This window comes from Macaca thibetana, chromosome 19 (genome assembly GCF_024542745.1).
Source record: "Macaca thibetana thibetana isolate TM-01 chromosome 19, ASM2454274v1, whole genome shotgun sequence".
Taxonomy (NCBI): Eukaryota; Metazoa; Chordata; class Mammalia; order Primates; family Cercopithecidae; genus Macaca; species Macaca thibetana.
Window position 1 is genome coordinate 39294818 of NC_065596.1, and position 17977 is coordinate 39312794.

Below are 17977 nucleotides of genomic sequence, written 5' to 3' on the forward strand. Positions count from 1 at the left end.
AGAAAGTCAAGTCCCCTTCAGATAGCAGTGCGGTGCCCCTCAGCCTGCCCCTTCTTTCTTCCTGCTTGTTGCAGGGACAGCAGGCACCCCACCCTTGGCCATTTTCACCTTGTAGTTTGCTGATACTGTCATGTTATCAGCCACTGACTTGGCTGTCCTGTCTTCCAGGCCCCCAGTCCCTTCTGCCCCTGTACTAGTCCTCACCCCATATACAGATCGTTAAATGAAATGCCCATATCCTAACTCTCCTTTTTTTTTTCTTTCTGTTCTTGTTTCTCCCCTTAGGTTCAATATCATTTTGGGAGTTCCCCTTTATGGGAATAAAAGCCATTTCCATTTCTGTCTCTCATCTGCAGATTTTTATTTATTTATTTTTTTTTTTGGAGGGAGTGCACTATTTATCCATCCCAGGCTGGAATGTAGTGGTGCAATCATGGCTCACTGCAGCCTCAAACTCCTGGGCTCAAGCCATCCTCCCACCTCAGCTGCCAGAGCAGCTAGGACTATAGGCATTATTTTTTTGTAGAGATGGAGTCTCGCTATGTTGCCCAGGCTGGTCTGGAACTCCTGCTTTCGAATGATCCTGGTGCATCAGCCTCTCAAAGTGCTGGGATTACAGATGTGAGCCACTATACCCAGCCCAGACCGTTACTTTTTTTTTTTTTTTTTTGAGACAAAGTCTCACACTGTCACCAGGCTGGAGTGCAGTGGTGCGATCTTGGCTCACTGCAACGTCCACCTCCCGGGTTCAAGCGATTCTCCTGCCTCAGCCTCCAGAGTAGCTGGGACTGCAGGCGTGTGCCACCACGCCCAGCTAATTTTTGTATTTTTAGTAGGCAGTCTTCTCTGTGAGGTCAGTCCCATCCTTACTGCCTAGATCCCTGCCCAGGAAGACTTCACCATGTTGGCCAGGATGGTCTCTGTCTCCTGACCTCATGATCCGCCTGCCTTGGCCTCCCAAAGTGCTGAGATTACAGGTGTGAGCCACCATGCCTAGCCTAGATCTCTACTTTTGACCTCACCACATCTCCCTTGCCCTTTGCTTCAAGTCTACCTCCTGCAGATTTGAGTCATCTATCAGTCTAGTCATCTAATCAGAATCTATCTAGTCATCTAATCAAAATTAATTCATTGTGGATTTTTCTCCCTTTTTCTTACAGATTCTTCCACCTGTATGCCCATCTTCACGGACCAGCCCACCACTGGTGCCTCAAGCATTTTCACTATTACAGCCAGTAATCTGCAGACATAACCTCAAGCCTACTTTGTACTTTGGTATAAACTACATGGATACCAATCCTTTTTCACAGGTTTTCATCTCCTGGTCTCCCCTAGGACCCAGGATGAGTATTCCCCCATTTGACCAGTTCCATCCCAGTATGGAGCAGATATCCCTTGTAAGGAATGCAGTCTCCACCAGCCCACCTGTTTTTATGGTCAACAGCCCTACCTGAATTTCCAACATTGCCTTTTGACCCAGGAAACACCTGTCAGCTGAAATCTAGGGTTCCTGACAGGCCTCAACAGGAAACCACTCTCTTCAATGCCCTATCTTTTCTGGCCCTCCTACCACTGCTTCTGCAGTCACTTCCACTATAGTAAGCAGATCCTCTTCAGACTGCCTTTGACTCTGATGAAATCAACATGGATACCATGCCCATTTCCCCATCTGTTATCTTCCTGTCTCTCCCTGCAACATTAACAGCTGTTTCCCTTTGAAGAACCTGGCAGCCCCCCAAAACCCTTCAAACTTAACCAGTGACAGCACCACTCTGTCAGCTTTTGGGAATTTGACTCCCCCATGTCCACCTTTGGCATCTGCTATGGTTTGAATGTGTCAACCAAATTTCGTGTATTAAAAACTCAATCCCCAAATTCCTATGTCAATATGTTTGAAGGTGGGGGCCTTTGGGAGGTAATGAGGATTAGATAAAGTCATCAGGATGATGGAACTGGTAAGAGGAAGAGACACCTGAGCTGACAGGATCTTGCTCTTGCCATGTGATGTGCTCCATCATGTAATGACGCAGCAAGAAGGCCCTCACCAGATGCCTGCACTGTGCTCTTGAATTGCTATCAGAAGGGACAGTGCCATACCTCTGGTTGGAGATAGATGACTTCCGTACAAAGCTTATGACCTCAGTCAGAGTGCCTGGGGTTCAAGTGGGTGTAGCACATCTGTTGCAGGTGCAAATGTGTGTTTAAAAGTCCCCATATTCCTGTCTCCCAATCAGAGTAGTAAGGGCTCACCTGGACAAAGCACAGAGCTATAATGGGTAGAGACCACACCATACCTGTGCGTGTCTATATGTCTCTTTCTACAATTACTCAGATATTCCTGACCAGACCATATTTGTTGTAATCAGAGGGTATAACAGCATATAATTTTAGGGAGCCACTCCTATTCTTGCCTTCAGTCAGAACACCCAGAGTCCATCCATTCAGAGTAGCACCTTTGACTTTTTTTTTTTTTTTTTCTTTTTTTTTGAGATGGAGTCTTGCTCTCTTTCCCTGGCTGGAGTATAGTGGCATGATCTTGGCTCACTGTAACCTCCACCTCCCAGGTTCAAGCAATTCTCCCTGCCTCAGCTTCCGAGTAGCTGGTATTACAGGTGCCCACCAACACACCGGGCTAATTTTTGTATTTTTAGTACAAACAGGGTTTCAGAATGTTGGCCAGGCTGCTCTTGAACTCCTGACCTTGGGTGATCTGCCCACCTCAGCCTCCCAAAGTGCTGGGATTACAGATGTGAGCCACTGTGCTCAGCCCCCTTTCAGAACCATTGAGAAAATTCATGTGCTTGGAAGCATTTGTGTTCCTAGCTTTGGTCAGAGCAACTTCCTTTCTGGTGTGGACATGGCGAGCAACAGTCTTGCTTTTGGGGCACTTTTTTGCATGCTCAGGGCTCACTGGAGACAGATATTTGGGGTGGCCAATTGATTTATTTTATTTGGTGAAAGAATGAGGATCTCACCAACTAAGGAGCAAAAGCTTCCTCTAGAAGCAGAGAGAGGCCACTATCAGTCATGAATAGACCTTACACTTTAGGACGGAGGCTCAGTCCCACCTAGAGATGTCAGACAAACCAAACCTGCTCTCTGTCCTGCTAAAGCAAGGTGGAAGCCCACACATTGTGAGGCAGATGAGACCAGTCAGAAGTCAACACATTGGAATCAAGCAGTTCCACTGTGGGGAGTAGAGAAAACTAGTTAGGTATCATTAACCATGCATCCCTGACTTTGACTGTCAGCCTGCCAGACCTAACCCCTGGCCCAATTTTCCTGTCTTGAAACTAGAAGAAAAGAAAAAAAGAAAGTAGCAGGATGCTCCATGCTACCTACAGCTGTCTCATTTCCCATCACCCATTTGCCTTGGTGGGCCCTCACCTTTCTTTCCTCGATTATATGTAAGATGGGATGACTTGTCCTTTCCTCCTCACTCTGTGCTTCTCCCCCGACCATCTGACCTCAATGTAGGCCAGATATCCTGGACATGTGTTAGATGACTCTTGACAATTTTATCCTTTCAAAATGCTTAACTGGCTGGGGGGTGGTGGCTCAAACCTGTAATCCCAACACTTTTGGAGGCCAAGGTGGGTGGATCACCTGAGGTCAGGAGTTCCAAGCAGCCTGGCCAACATGGTAAAACCCCATCTCTACTAAAAATACAAAAATTAGCCAGGAGAGGTGGTGCATGCCTGTAGTCCCAGCTATTCAGGAGGCTGAGGTAGGAGAATCACTTGAACCTAAGAGGTGGTTGCAGTGAGCCGAGATTGCACCACTGCACTCCAGAGTGGGTGACAGAGTGAAACTCTGTCTTGAAAAAAATAAAAATGCTTAAACATCTGAAGTGTCTCTTTCTTTCACTTTGACTTAAGTCAATCATCCCAAACATTCATACTTGAACCAGAGAGAGTGGATGTAGTATCCAGGCTCCTGGGCCTGTAGAAACAAAGGAACTAAAAGCTCGTACTCTGTAATTACTGAAAATGTTAAGCCTAGGTGAGCGTATTTTTCCATTTCATCTAGGAGAATATGTATATACACATATATATGACAGATATGCACAAATATCCTGTTTTTAGAAGCTGTTAGCATGCTGCTTTAAAAAGAAATCATTATTTGGCCAGGAGTGGTGGCTCATGCCTGCAATCCCAGCACTTTGGGAGGCCGAGGTGGTCAGATCACGAGGTCAGGAGATTGAGACCATACTGGCCAACATGGTGAAACCCCATCTCTAATAAAAATACAAAAATTAGCCTGGCATGGGGGCGCATGTCTGTAGTCCTAGCTACTTGGGAGGCTGAGGCAGGAGAATCACTTGAGCCAGGAGGCAGAGGTTGCAGTGAGCCGAGATCGCGCCACTGCACTCCAGCCTGGTGACAAAGCAAGATTCCCATCTCAAAAAAAAAAAAAAAAAAAAAAATCAAGGAAATGCCCAGATGAGACTTATTTGGAAAACTAACTAGGCTGGCTGTACTCTAAACCCCTAAAATATTACCCCACAAGTGCTACAATTTCATCCAGATCTGGCTGATGGTAGAGCAGTTCTCATCTCTGCTAGACTTATGTGCTAAAGTAAAATATTTTCATATGCCAGAAGAACCATCAGAAGCTAGTGAAAGTGATGCATACAAGCATTTCCTCAGCTCCTTACATATTAGTTTATAAAACAGTTATGATTCTACATGAGAGTCTTTCTCAGGCCTTACTCATATTGAGTTCAAAGACATCTCTTAGCCAGGCACAGTGACACATGCCTATAACCCCAGCACTTTGGGAAGCTGAGGCAGGAGGATCACTTGAGGCCAGGAGCCGGAGACTAGCCTGGGAAACATAGTAAGACCCCATCTCTACAAAATTAAAAAAATTAACTGGGCTTGGTGGCATGCACCTGTAGTCCCAGATACTCGAGAGGCTAGAGCAGGAGGATCACTTGAGATCAGGAGGTCAAGGCTGCAGTGAGCTGTGATTGCACCAATGCACTCCGACTTGGGTGACAGAGTCAAACCCTGTCTCAAATTTAAAAAAAAAGAAGGGCGGCCGGGCGCGGTGGCTCAAGCCTGTAATCCCAGCACTTTGGGAGGCCGAGACAGGCGGATCACAAGGCCAGGAGATCGAGAGACGATCCCGGCTAACACGGTGAAACCCCGTCTCTACTAAAAAATACAAAAAAACTAGCCGGGCGAGGTGGCGGGCGCCTGTAGTCCCAGCTACTCGGGAGGCTGAGGCAGGAGAACGGCGTAAACCCGGGAGGCGGAGCTTGCAGTGAGCTGAGATCCGGCCACTGCACTCCAGCCTGGGTGACAGAGCAAGACTCCGTCTCAAAAAAAAAAAAAAAAAAAAAAAAGAAGAAGACATCTTTCACCCCAGCAGAATTTACAAGGCAGTGTGGGAGATAAATGAACAACCAGAAGGAATGGTGATAGGGAGAAGGGAACAGGTAAGGAAGAAGGACATAAAACTAAGTCTGGGGGAGATAAAACATGAACTGCACCTTAAAGAAGGAAGAACAGCCAACTAGGTGGAAAAGGGCTATTTCCAAGGTCAAGAAAAGGGCATGTGAAGAGGCAGGGAAGAAAGAGAGCCAGTGGGACACCAGGAAGATAGTCAGGTATGCGTAGAAACTGAAACCAAAGTGGGAGATGTGGCTGCGGCATTTGGCAAGGACACATTTTGACAAATATATATACAATGATAGGACATTTGTTCATTATCCTGAGCATATAGGAAATCACCAAGGGATTGGGAACAAAAAAAAAGTGGCACGATTCTATGTACACTTGAGAAATACACTGTGGCTACCTGAGAGGGAGATTAGATGGGTGTCACACCAGGGGTGAGGAGGCTAAAGACTCCTTGCAGTGACTAAAGCAAAGTGAGACAATGGCTAAAGCTGTGACTAAAGCAAAGGTGGGGACTTGACAGTGGGGATGGCGAGGAGGCAACAGAAGATAAAGTAGGTGACATCAAGGCCAGGGCTATTTTAGCCATCTGCTTGGACAAATGGACATGAGTCATTTGGACAAACATATAGTGAGTTCAGTTTTTAGCTGTGAAGTCCAGGTACTACTCAGAAGGCCATTCATTCATTTATCTTTTTTTTTTTTTTTTTTTTTTTTGAGACAGAGTCTCACTGTCGCCCAGGCTGGAGTGCAGTGGCGTGATCTCGGCTCACTGCAATCTCTGCCTCCTGGGTTCAAGCGATTCTCCTGCCTCAGCTTCCTGAGTAGCTGGGACTACAGGTGCCCTCCACCATGCCCAGCTAATTTTTTTTGTATTTTTAGTAGAGATGGGGTTTCACCATGTTGGCTAGGCTGGTCTCGAACTCCTGACCCTCAGGTGATCCACTCACCTTGGCCTCCCAAAGTGCTGGGATTACAGGCGTGAGCCACTGCGCCCGGCTCATTTATCAATTTAACATACTTATTGAATATCAAGGATGTACTTGGGACAATTTCAAGTAGCATCAATTGCAAAAAAAGGTAAATCCCTGCCTTATTGTTGCCTCTATCTTAATGGGGCGGGGGGAGAACAGGAACAACACACATAAAAAACATGTGCATTATTTTGTAGATTAGCTAGTTAATGAGTGTTATAGAGGATAAAGCAGTTTGTGGGAAACTAAATTTGGGAGTAAGGAGAATCATGGGTGTCTGTTTTTACACAGGATGGACAGAATGGGTCCCACTAAGAAGGTGAAATTTAAGCAAAATCAGAAGCAGGCAGTTGAGGGAACCACACAGATATCTGAGAGAAGAACCACCCAGAGAGTGGGAATAGCCACTGCAAAGGCCCAGAGGAAGGCTGCCTGGGGTCCCAGGGAGTAGATATTAAAGCCAATGGAGATAGCATGGAGCCAAGTATGACAGCAAGAGGAGGAGAGCGCAGAGGACAGGGCACAGTCTATGAAGGCCTAGTTAGAAGTCATAAGAAAGGGGCCTTTAACTTAGAGATGGGAATGATTTGGAGGACTTAGGTTTTTGGTTTTTTTTTTTTAATTTTTATTCTAAGTTCCAGATACACGTGCAGGTTTGTTACATAGGTAAACATGTGCCATGGTGGTTTGCTGCACCTATCAACCCATCACCTAGGTATTAAGCCCTGCATGCATTAGCTATTTTTCCTAATGCTCTCCCTTCCCCCACCGCACTCCCCAACAAGCCCCAGTGTGTGTTGTTCCTCTCCATGTATCCATGTGTTCTCATTGTTCAGCTCCCACTTATAAGTGAGAACATGTGGTGTTTGGTTTTCTCTTCCTGAGTTAGTTTGCTGGGGATAATGGCTTCCACCTCCATCAATGTCCCTGCAAAGGACATGTTCTCATTCCTTTCTATGGCTGCATAGTATTCTATGGTATATACGTACCACATTTTCTTTATCCAGTCTACCACTGATGGGCATTTAGGTTGATTCCACGTCTTTGCTATTGTGAATAGTGCCTCAGTGAACATACACGTGTGTATATCTTTGTAACAGAATGATTTATATTCCTTTGTGTATATAATTGCTGGGTCAAATGGTATTTCTGGTTCTAGATCTTTGAAGAATCGCCACACCATCTTCCACAATGGTTGAACTAATTTACACACCCACAAACCATGTAAAATTCCTGTTCCTGTTTCTCTGCAACTCTGCTAGCATCTGTTGACTTTTTAATAATAGCCATTCTGACAGCATTGTTCTGTAGCTGGGCAGGAGCATGGAAGCCAGGAGAACACCAAGATGCTAAGGCTGTGGTCAGGGCGAGGGACAGTGATGGCTCAGATTTGGCAATAGTGATGGAACATTACCTCTGGTCTGTCTCTATTTCCTTTCCATTTGCTGCTCCCACTAGGTTCATGTTGCTGTGCTTAGAGTTCATCAGAGAAGTCATCCAGTCTGGGCTTTTCTTTGTGTGGGGTTTTTGAAAACTGGCTCAGTCTCTTAAAATTTATTCAGATTTTCTATTTCTTCTTGAGTCAGTTTTGGTAGCTTGTGTGTTTCCAAGATTTGTCCATTTCATCTAGGAGAAAAACATACACACACACGTATGTGACATATATGTATATATATCCTGGGATTTTTTATATGACCATTTTTTACTTAGAAATGTGTATTCTTCCCTTTTTGTGTCAGTAACAAACAAAAGATATACGAAGAATTTGAGTACACTAAAGAGTTTCAGATATGGATGAAAGATACCAAGAATAGGAAGAATGAATCTGCTCCCTGGGTTGCACATGATAATCAGGTAGGAGCAGGAAGGTCACAACAACCTTGAAGAACAATGAATTAGCTTTGACAGAACAAGGGGTTGCATAACATTTTTAAAGTAGAAAAAATATTAAGCATTGTATTGTTAATATTTTTAAACATTTAATAATAAAGCAATGTTTTATTATTAAAGAAAATATAAAGTTTAGATTGATTGTTTAAATAATCTTATAAGGCCAAGCATTCATGCCTGTAATCCCAGCACTTTGGGAGGCTGAGGTAGGCAGACTGCTTGAGGCCCAGGAGTTCAAAACCAGCCTGGTCAATATAGCAACCCTGTCTCTACAAAAAAATTAAAAATTAGCCAGGTGTGGTGGCACATACCTGTGGTATTAGCTACTCAGGAGGCCGAGGCAGGAGGATCGCTTGAGCCCAAGAGATGGAGGCTGCAGTGAGCCGTGATCGCACTACTGCACTCCAGCCTAGGTGAAAGAGTAAGATCCTGTCTTTAAATAAATAAACAATCTTATAAGTATAAAAATCTTAAAAGGTCTAGCCGGGTGTGGTGGCGCATGCCGATAGTCCCAACTACTTGGAAGGCTGAGGTGGGAGGATCATTTGAGCCCAGGAGTTTGAGTGTGAACTGTAATCACAACAGTGGACTCCAGCCCGGGCAACAAGAGTGAAACTCTTATCTCAAAAAAAAAAAATAATAATGATAACAATAATAATAAAATTAAAATAAAAGATCTATCAATTAATAAGTTGATCATCATTTAAGGATATGGAAATCCTGCATGGCCTCTGTGTTACTGTTTTTTGATCCATCATTTGATTTTATTTGCATCCTGTTTTGTGAGATTTTTCCTATATGTATATCAACACTCAGTTTGGGAAAATACATTCATCCTACATTTCAGAGAGTATATGTCAACATACAAACACTCCTTCTCCTTATTCATATCTACTGGCCAACTTCTAAAAATAAAAATAAAACTGAAATCACAGATAATGTAGACAGAACAATGAAAAGACAGAAGGCCAAGACAGAAAGATGAAGCTGGGTGTGGTGGCTCATGCCAGTAATCCCAGCACTTTGGAAGGTTGAGGTGGGCTGATCACTTGAGGTCAAGAGCTCAAGACTAGCCTGGCCAACATGGCGAAACCCCGTACCTACTAAAAATACAAAAAAAATAGCCACATGTAGTGGCGAGCACCTGCAGTCCCAGCTACTCAGGAGGCAGGAGAATCACTTGAACCTGGGAGGCTGAGGTTGCAGTGAGCCGAGATCACACCACTGCACTGCAGCCTGGGCAACAGAGCAAGATGAAGGGAAGGGGAGGGGAGGGGAAGGGAGGGGAAAGGAAGGGAAGGGAGGGGAGGGGAGGGGAAGGGAGGGAAAAGGAAGGGAAGGGAGGGGAGGGGAGGGGAAGGGAAGGGGGAAGGGAGGAAAAGAAAAAGAGAGACAGGGAGGGAGGGAGGGGAAATGCGTTATTTTGAGAAGAGGAAATTGACACAGAGAAAAAGGAAATGGCATCCCAATAGAGAACTGGCCACTCTGCAGAGGTGTGCAGGGGAAGTACTCTGCAGAGGTGTGCACTCCACACTGTGTTCTGGGCCACTTCAGCACTTCTTGGGGTGATTCTCAGGACCCAGATCCTGTCCTCAGATATGGGGACATATCCCACATGCTCTTTGGGGACCCTTTGAAGTGTGTTCTTCAGAACAGGGAAAGACAGCATTGTGAAGGTGGTGCTAACATGTTCCAGAGGGGAAAGAACAAGTGGCTGACCTTCATAGAAAGCAGTAGAACCTCCAGCCTGACTACTTGTGTGGGGAAGAGCTGGCCAGAGCAGTCTCTAAGAAGCCTAGTGAGCACGGGTGCCTACAAGGGTCTTCAGGGAACAGAACAGGTTGACTCCAAGTTTGTATCTGCAGTTGAAAGGTGCTATGTGAGCTCCACTTGTTGTTCCCAAAGACTACTTCTCGGAGCACTTCAAGGACTGGCCATGTGCCCTGCCATTTTAGCAGGACTCACCACAAGGAATGTCCTTGTAGGTAAGGAGAAAGAATATTTACTGATACCCTGCCATGATCAGAAACTTCCTCTAAAATATTGAGAAATATTGTCACTTTCATAAGCTATTACAAAGAGACAACTTCTATATATCATGTCATAAAAGCTCAGATGCTAGAAATGAGACATTAGCTTGGAGTACCCATACCTTTAGGATCTGCTGGGTTAGTGGTCCTAATTCCAAAAGAGGCCACTGTTGACTGGGACATAGCAGGATCCTTTTGAACTAGCTAGCAGTCATGGCTGCTCCCCCTGGGGACTTTGGAAGAGCTGCTCCATGAATGTGCCCAGGGAAGTGGCTCTGTGCAGCACCAGGGGTGGACTGTGGTGGCCATGGAAGTGCTCCCTTGGATCTACCTTCATGAGACCTGTTGAGGCACAGGCACAACTAATGGACAGCTTCCAGGAGCTGTGCTTTAGATCCACCACAGGGTTTATTCCAGGCCTCCCTTCCCCTAGGCTCCTCCCATCTAATGACCATGTACAGCAAAGGTACAAGAATCTGGCCTTTCCTGCCCAATGGGATAATCCTCTACAGGGTTTGTGTGGCTCCAGGACTTCCCACTAGCCTGGTCAAAAACTTATCAGAAGTGTGCTGAGATGTGACTCATTTGCTACCTAGTTCTTCCTTCTTTCACTGCTTTCACAGGTGGAGGAAAAACTCTCTCCAACCGTGTTTTTCCTCTGCACTCACACTACCATCACAATCATCAACACAGAATAAGCCTTCTGTGACCAAATGTGGGGGTTTTCCCCACACACCAAGAAGTGGATACCAGTTGGGTGTCTTCCAATTCAGTTCCAACACTACCTACCTGGAGATAGCTCCATATCCCACAGGTGGTAGTCTCAGTCCCCAAGACTGCCCCCGCCACCCCATACCCTCAGACACCAATCACAAGTCCGGTTCTCCAGAACTTCTGACCAACAGACTTCAAGTTACAGTTCCCACAGCCCCCTCTTTGAGTTTGATTAATTTGCTGGAGCAGTTCACAGAACTCAGGGAAGCACTTATTTACATTTACTGTTATACTTTATCATAAAGGGCATTACAAAGGACACAGATGAAGAGATGGTATGGGGGAAGGAGCACAGAGCTTCCATGCCCTCCCCATGCACACCATCCTCCAGGAACCTCAATGTGTTCAGCTATCTGAAAGCTCTCCAAAGCCAGCTCTATTGGGTTCTTATTGAAGCATTCCTTCCCCCAGCGTATGAGGCAGGACCCTCTCAAGGGAGGGTCTTAAGACCCACAATCAGAAAGGCAGGGGAATGTTTGAAATGCTTGTTTCCTGGTGCCATAAGAAATAGCACTTGAACATAAATTTAGTTTTCTCAGCAAGGCCATTTTTGTGCTTTCTGCAGAAAGGGTACACTCACCAGCAGTTTTGCCACAAGAGTACACCAAACAAAGGAGACAGGGTCATTTATAACCTGATGCGTCCACCCTACTGCTGTGTCCAGTTTCCATTGGCTGGAATGGGACCTCACATTCTGTATTTGTCCCGATTGGCTAGCAACTTAGAACTTTTTAAGAGGCAAAAGCAGAGGAGAACAAAGGAAGAAGGAAGTAACTTGTGGAATGCTGAGAATGGTAAAAACACCTTCAAATAAGGAAGAGGAACACGCTATGACCTAATGCTTGCTTGGACCAGTATAAGCATGCCAGGGCAAATATTTAGGCTAAATTGTGGGAGCTAACAACATAAAGTACATTGATTTCTTTATTATGGTTAGCAGATACTTAAGAATGTTAGCACAGGTCTTTGAATAAATTTTGCTTCTAAGAGAAGTTACTATTTATTCCTAATTAGACGGGGAGGAAAATCTTTGAAGAGAAACCTCTACTTTACTTTTCACAGGAAGATTACAATCGTGCCTTGGGACAGATTAAATGAGGGCAGCAGGAGAGAGATTCTGTTTCCTGAGGCCTGCCCTTCAGGCCCAACACACCCAACATTATAACAAAAGACTGTAACAAGAGCTACGAGAGTTATGAGCCAGGAGCCGTGGATGAAAACCAATATATATGAAACTGCCTTTGCAAAAAATTGTAAGAGAAAATTCTGGCCAACTCCATCTTGCCTTTAACCTCCAAACTGCCCTTGGTCATTCCTGGGCATAAGTCAGCCTGACTTTGGAAGACAATAGCTCTTCCCAAGAACTAAACCACTCTTGTAAAACTAATGAAAGGCTACCAGGTTAGGAAAATCAGAGGGGCCTGAATTGTACTAAGATGTAGGTGTAGTTAAACAATTACCAGCCATTATTCCAGAGGTCCCAAGATCTGCAACTTCCCCAGCTCCTCCTGTGTTAATTACTATGTTAATGGTAATTAACATTACTATTGTGGAATCTAAGGCCTTTTGAGATGTCTTTTCAGGTTTTTGCCTTTCTGACAACCAGATGGCTCCACCCACCCTGTGACTCAAGCAGTCCTGTTGCCCCCACACAGAAGCAGACTCAGTGAACGAGGACCATTTTCCTCATCCCTACAATTGCATTCCCCAACCAATCAGCAGCACCCATTCCCTAGTCCCCTGCCCACCAAAATATCTTTGAAAGGCCGGGCGCGGTGGCTCAAGCCTGTAATCCCAGCACTTTGGGAGGCCGAGATGGGCGGATCACGAGGTCAGGAGATCGAGACCATCCTGGCTAACACGGTGAAACCCTGTCTCTACTAAAAAGTATAAAAAAACTAGCTGGGCAAGGTGGCGGGCGCCTGTAGTCCCAGCTGCTCGGGAGGCTGAGGCAGGAGAATGGTGTAAACCCAGGAGGCGGAGCTTGCAGTGAGCTGAGATCCGGCCACTGCACTCCAGCCTGGGTGACAGAGCGAGACTCCGTCTCAAAAAAAAAAAAAAACAAAAAAAAAAAACAAAATATCTTTGAAAAACCCCAGCCTCCAAATTTCAGAGAGATTGACGACTAATAATTCCATCTCCTCGTGGCATGGTCAGCCTCTCATCAAACTTTTTCTTTACTGCAAAGCCATGGTCTCAGTGGATTGATTTTTTTCTGTGCAGTGGGCAGGAAGAAGGGGCCAAATTTTATATATATATATATATATATATATAACACAAAAGGAATCCCACAAGTACTGAGTTTTGCTTTGTTTTGTTTTGTTTTGAGATGGAGTTTTACTCTTGTCATCCAGGCTGGAGTGCAGTGGTGTGATCTCAGCTCACTGCAACCTCCACCTCCCAGGTTCAAGCAATTCTCCTGCCTCAGCCTACCAAGTAGCTGCGATTACAGGCATGTGCCACCATGCCTGGCTAATTTTGTATTTTTAGTAGGGATGGGGTTTCACCATGTTGGCCAGGCTGGTCTTGAACTCCTGACCTCATGTGATCTGCCTGATTCGGCCTCCCAAAGTGCTGGGATTACAGGCATGAGCCACCACACCCAGCCAGGGTTCTGAAAGCTCTCTCTCTGCACTTCTAGCTTCCCTTTATCCTTTAAAGGTGCTTTCCCCCAACAATTCCCTTGCGTCTAATCCTATTGTTGTATCTTCCCTTTGGGGGACACCTGCACTGACAGAACATGTTATATGTTGGTTTGGGACAAAATACGATTTCTAGTTGTCACGCTTACACGTAATTTGCTGCCACCATGTCAGCTGGAGAAAAGTCCTTCCCTATACCTTTAAAATGCTTGTCCACTTCCACTTGGAAACTGTGAATGGCAGCAATGCCAGGCTAGTGGTTTTAGAGAGTGGCTCTCCAGATCTAAAATGTTTTCATGGGTAAACTCCCTGTGTCCTTGTATTCCCTATTAGCTTTTTAAACTCTTCTGATTTCCACAAAATAGAAGTTGCATATGGAAATATGCAGTTAGATGGGCCACTGGACTCCAATTTCAGCCCTCAGTCTACCATCTGAAAAAGCCCAGGAGATCTCAGAATTCTCCTAGTCTAAATTGACCCTTTTATTATAATTATTTTTTCTTGAGATAGGGTCTCACTCTGTCACACTGGCTGTTAAATCAATGACTCAAAACACAGCTTCTTGGTCTTCCTCTGAATCTGCAGTACAAAAGATTTTCTGCTATCTCTATTTCTCTTTTTTTTTTTTTTTTTTTTTTTTTTGAGACGGAGTCTCGCTCTGCCACCCAGGCTGGAGTGCAGTGGCCGGATCTCAGCTCACTGCAAGCTCCGCCTCCCGGGTTTACGCCATTCTCCTGCCTCAGCCTCCCGAGTAGCTGGGACTACAGGCGCCCGCCACCTCGCCCGGCTAGTTTCTTTTGTATTTTTTTAGTAGAGACGGGGTTTCACTGTATTAGCCAGGATAGTCTCGATCTCCTGAGCTCGTGATCCGCCTGTCTCGGCCTCCCAAAGTGCTGGGATTACAGGCTTGAGCCACCATGCCCGGCCTATCTCTATTTCTCATAGCCTCTTCCTATATTGATACTTTCTTTCTTTTTTTTTTTTTTTTTTTTTTTTTTTTTTTTTTTTGCTTTTTTTGAGATGGCAGAGTCTCGCTCTGTTGCCCAGGCTGGAGTGCAGTGGTGCAATCTCAGCTCACTGCAACCTCCACCTCCCGGGTTCATGCCATTCTCCTGCCTCAGCCTCCTCAGTAGCGGGGACTACAGGTGACTGCCACCACGCCTGGCTAATTTTTTGTACTTTTAGTAGAGATGGGGTTTCACCATGTTAGCCAGGATGGTCTCGATCTCCTGACTTCGTGATCTGCTCACCTCGGCCTCCCAAAGTGCTGGGATTACAGGCGTGAGCCACAGCGCCTGGCTTGATACTTTCTTTACTAACATACGTAGATTGCTTGCTTTAACAATTCAACCAAATATTTGATAACATCAAATTAATTTAACTGTATCACAGGTTGGGTTCACAGGCAAGCAGACATTGAGATGGAGATTATCCCACAGGACAATTATTTGGAATGGCTCTTGGCCTCAGTACCTGGGGAAGGCGAAGGAAGTAAACAGTATTGGGCAGAGGGAGTAGACATGTTATACATTCACAACAAAGGCCTCAGCCAATCCCACAGGAAGCTCTGGATCTGTAAAAGACCTTCAATGTGGTCCCAAGTTGGGGAGGAAACCCTAGATTTTATCTTCTCACATTAACTAGTCAATAAATGTGGGCATCCTCCTGCCAAAAGGGCATTGTTCTGACCACTTCTTCATGGAACATCTTCATGTGTCTCCAAATCACTCATTCCCTCGCCTCCTTTAAATATTTGCTCAAGTATCATTTTCCCAATGAGATCAACCCTACCCCCTCTATTCCCTACTGGAGTCCCTCCTACTCCACAGGCTCCTCATCACTCCGTTCTGCTCCTCATGTTTCCTTTCCTATTGCACTTTTCACCTCATAAGTCACTATGTAACTTATAACATTTCTTTGTTCACACATCTAGAAAGCATCTGCAACAGGGCGGGTGCTCAGTTAGTATTTGTTAAAACACACGGGAACCATGGCTTTGTACCTGTTTACTCTCTCTAAATCTACCCTCAACAATTCCTTTCCTTCCACATTTATGATTGTTCAATGTTATCAGGAAGAGAAATAAATCATAATCTGAAGGAACAAAAATTTAATGGTAGCCACAATTCTAGTAGAACCATTACCTCAACTAAATTTCCTCACATCTCAGAACTCAGTATTCTGTACTTACCTCCCACTGGGACGTATCTTTTCTCAGGCATCACAGATAATTTTCTCCTCCAGTTACCTTATGATTCTTTTTGTATAATTTCATTAATCAACATTAACAGCCTTCTGGGAATCGCTCACTTCACAAATGTTTTTTGGAGGTAAACTCAATTCCCCCTGAAGACTCTGTCTCTGCACTTACAGATGAGAAGAAAATCACTCCCAGAAAGAGATAGGAGTATGGAATCCCAAGCCTTTATCTCAGTGTTCAGATGACCTCTCTTGACAAATGCACAAAATACTACAACTGCGGCCACTATCCTAGTTGGAAACACAATTCGGTAGGTGGCTGTTCTTTTCAGATAAACATATGGAACTTAGATGAAATGTATTTCAGGAAATGCAGTGAGAAACATTATATGGGGGAAAAATTCTGCTCTCCTGGATTAGAACATCACTGACAGAGGTCAGAGAAAATTTCCTGAGGGATCAGGGACTGTAATTTTCCACTGGATGCTAAGATTCCAGCTGTAGGGCTCGTAAGTATCCTTCCTCCCTCTTCCCTGAGACAGCTTCATCTGAAATCTCCAATTTACCCTCAACGATTAAACACCTAGAACCTCACTAGAGTCACGCAAGTCTTCACTCAAAACACAAGGGCATAGCAGTAAGATTGTGATCCTTAGCTGTCATCTATGGAGTGGGCACTTGGTATTTGAGGGGAACTTTTTGAATAAATAATTTCAAAATCATTTCAAAAATTTTCTCAAAAACACCTGTGATTTAAACATTTCTTTGAGATTCTAAGTATTCTACTAATCTGTGGCATTTCTACCCACCATGGAACTCACATTCCCCTCTGCAAAATACAAATTTCTATTGTATTCACCCCTCACTCCTGAACATAAATTTATCCTCACAAATTTCTGCCCAGATGACATTTTGATGGCTATTTACACATCCCCATCTCAGACCGCACAGTGTACATAATTTGGCCCCTAATGGAGCCTCTATGAAAAGTCCTTTAATCAGGGGAATAGATGAGTCCTTATTTGTCTTGAATGTCTCTACTTCCTCCAGGACAGAAGTGATCAGTAACCACAGCTGGTTCAGGAATCACAGGATCTTGCAAAGTTGTCTCCGATTGACATGAACTGGCTGGATTCTCACTCCAGGTCTATCACCTTCTTATTTGTTAATGAAATATTTGTCTTCAGACATTATGACAGATATCCAATGAGTTTCAGAGGGTTTGAAAATGATGGACACTTTAGACATGAATAGCCTACATGGTGAACTTACAGAGGCAAAGCAACTGGTCAACAAACAGCTGTTCTACCAAAAAAGCCTGGAGTTACAAAGCGGACGAACATTTTTGCAGAGCTAGAAACTAATTCCAACAAGGCTAAAAACCTGCTACTGCTGGTAGGGAAAATCCTAACTATTCACAGTCAAATGCTTTTGTTGGGAGGTTATTTAGGTTGATGTTGATAAGGGAAAAGTTCCCTTGTCCTCCTGGCAGGGCGTGCGATGGGGGTGTGGCTTGCTTCTTCAGTGCCCCGCTGCTCAAACCTCCAGAGGAATATACAGACGGGTGGGCTGTGGGGCTGCGACCCCATGGCAGTGTCTAGGGGTGAATGTTTACAGCTGAAGCCCCAGTGGGCATGTTACAGAGTGCCCTTTTAGTTTAGCCGTCAGCAGGCGGTTTATGTTAGTCAGCTCAATTAGATCCCTGCCTCATCGCAAAGACAGAGGGCTTTCTGTACCCCGGGGTTTCTGTCTTGGTGTACCAGAAGAATCAGATCACACATGGGCTTGGAGGATGACTGCAGGGTTTTGAGTGGAAGTAGCTCTCAACAGTTGGGGGAGCCAGAAGGGAGATGGTTTTCCCCTGGAGTCGGGCTGCTCCGCAGCACCTGCTCTCCTCCGACTGCCCCAGCCAAACTCTGCGTCCTTCTGGTGGGTGGCCTGCCCGCGTGCCAGCGTCTGTCACGTCTTCTTCCGCCAACATGTTCCTCTCGATGGCCGGTGGCATATGTGTCTGCTTCCTAGGGTCTCGGAGTATTTATACATACAGGATGGGGGCGGGAACA

The 17977-nt window shown here is 45.1% G+C and overlaps 1 long non-coding RNA gene across 1 annotated transcript in view; it reads left to right on the plus strand.

The window, feature by feature from the left end:
- Positions 1–1875, plus strand: part of LOC126941949 (uncharacterized) — a 43480-nt gene extending 41605 nt beyond the window's left edge. The window contains exon 3 of the long non-coding RNA XR_007721460.1: positions 1161–1875. This is a non-coding gene — a long non-coding RNA (uncharacterized LOC126941949). The remainder of the gene's footprint in view (positions 1–1160) is intronic.
- Positions 1876–17977: the final 16102 nt, after the last annotated feature.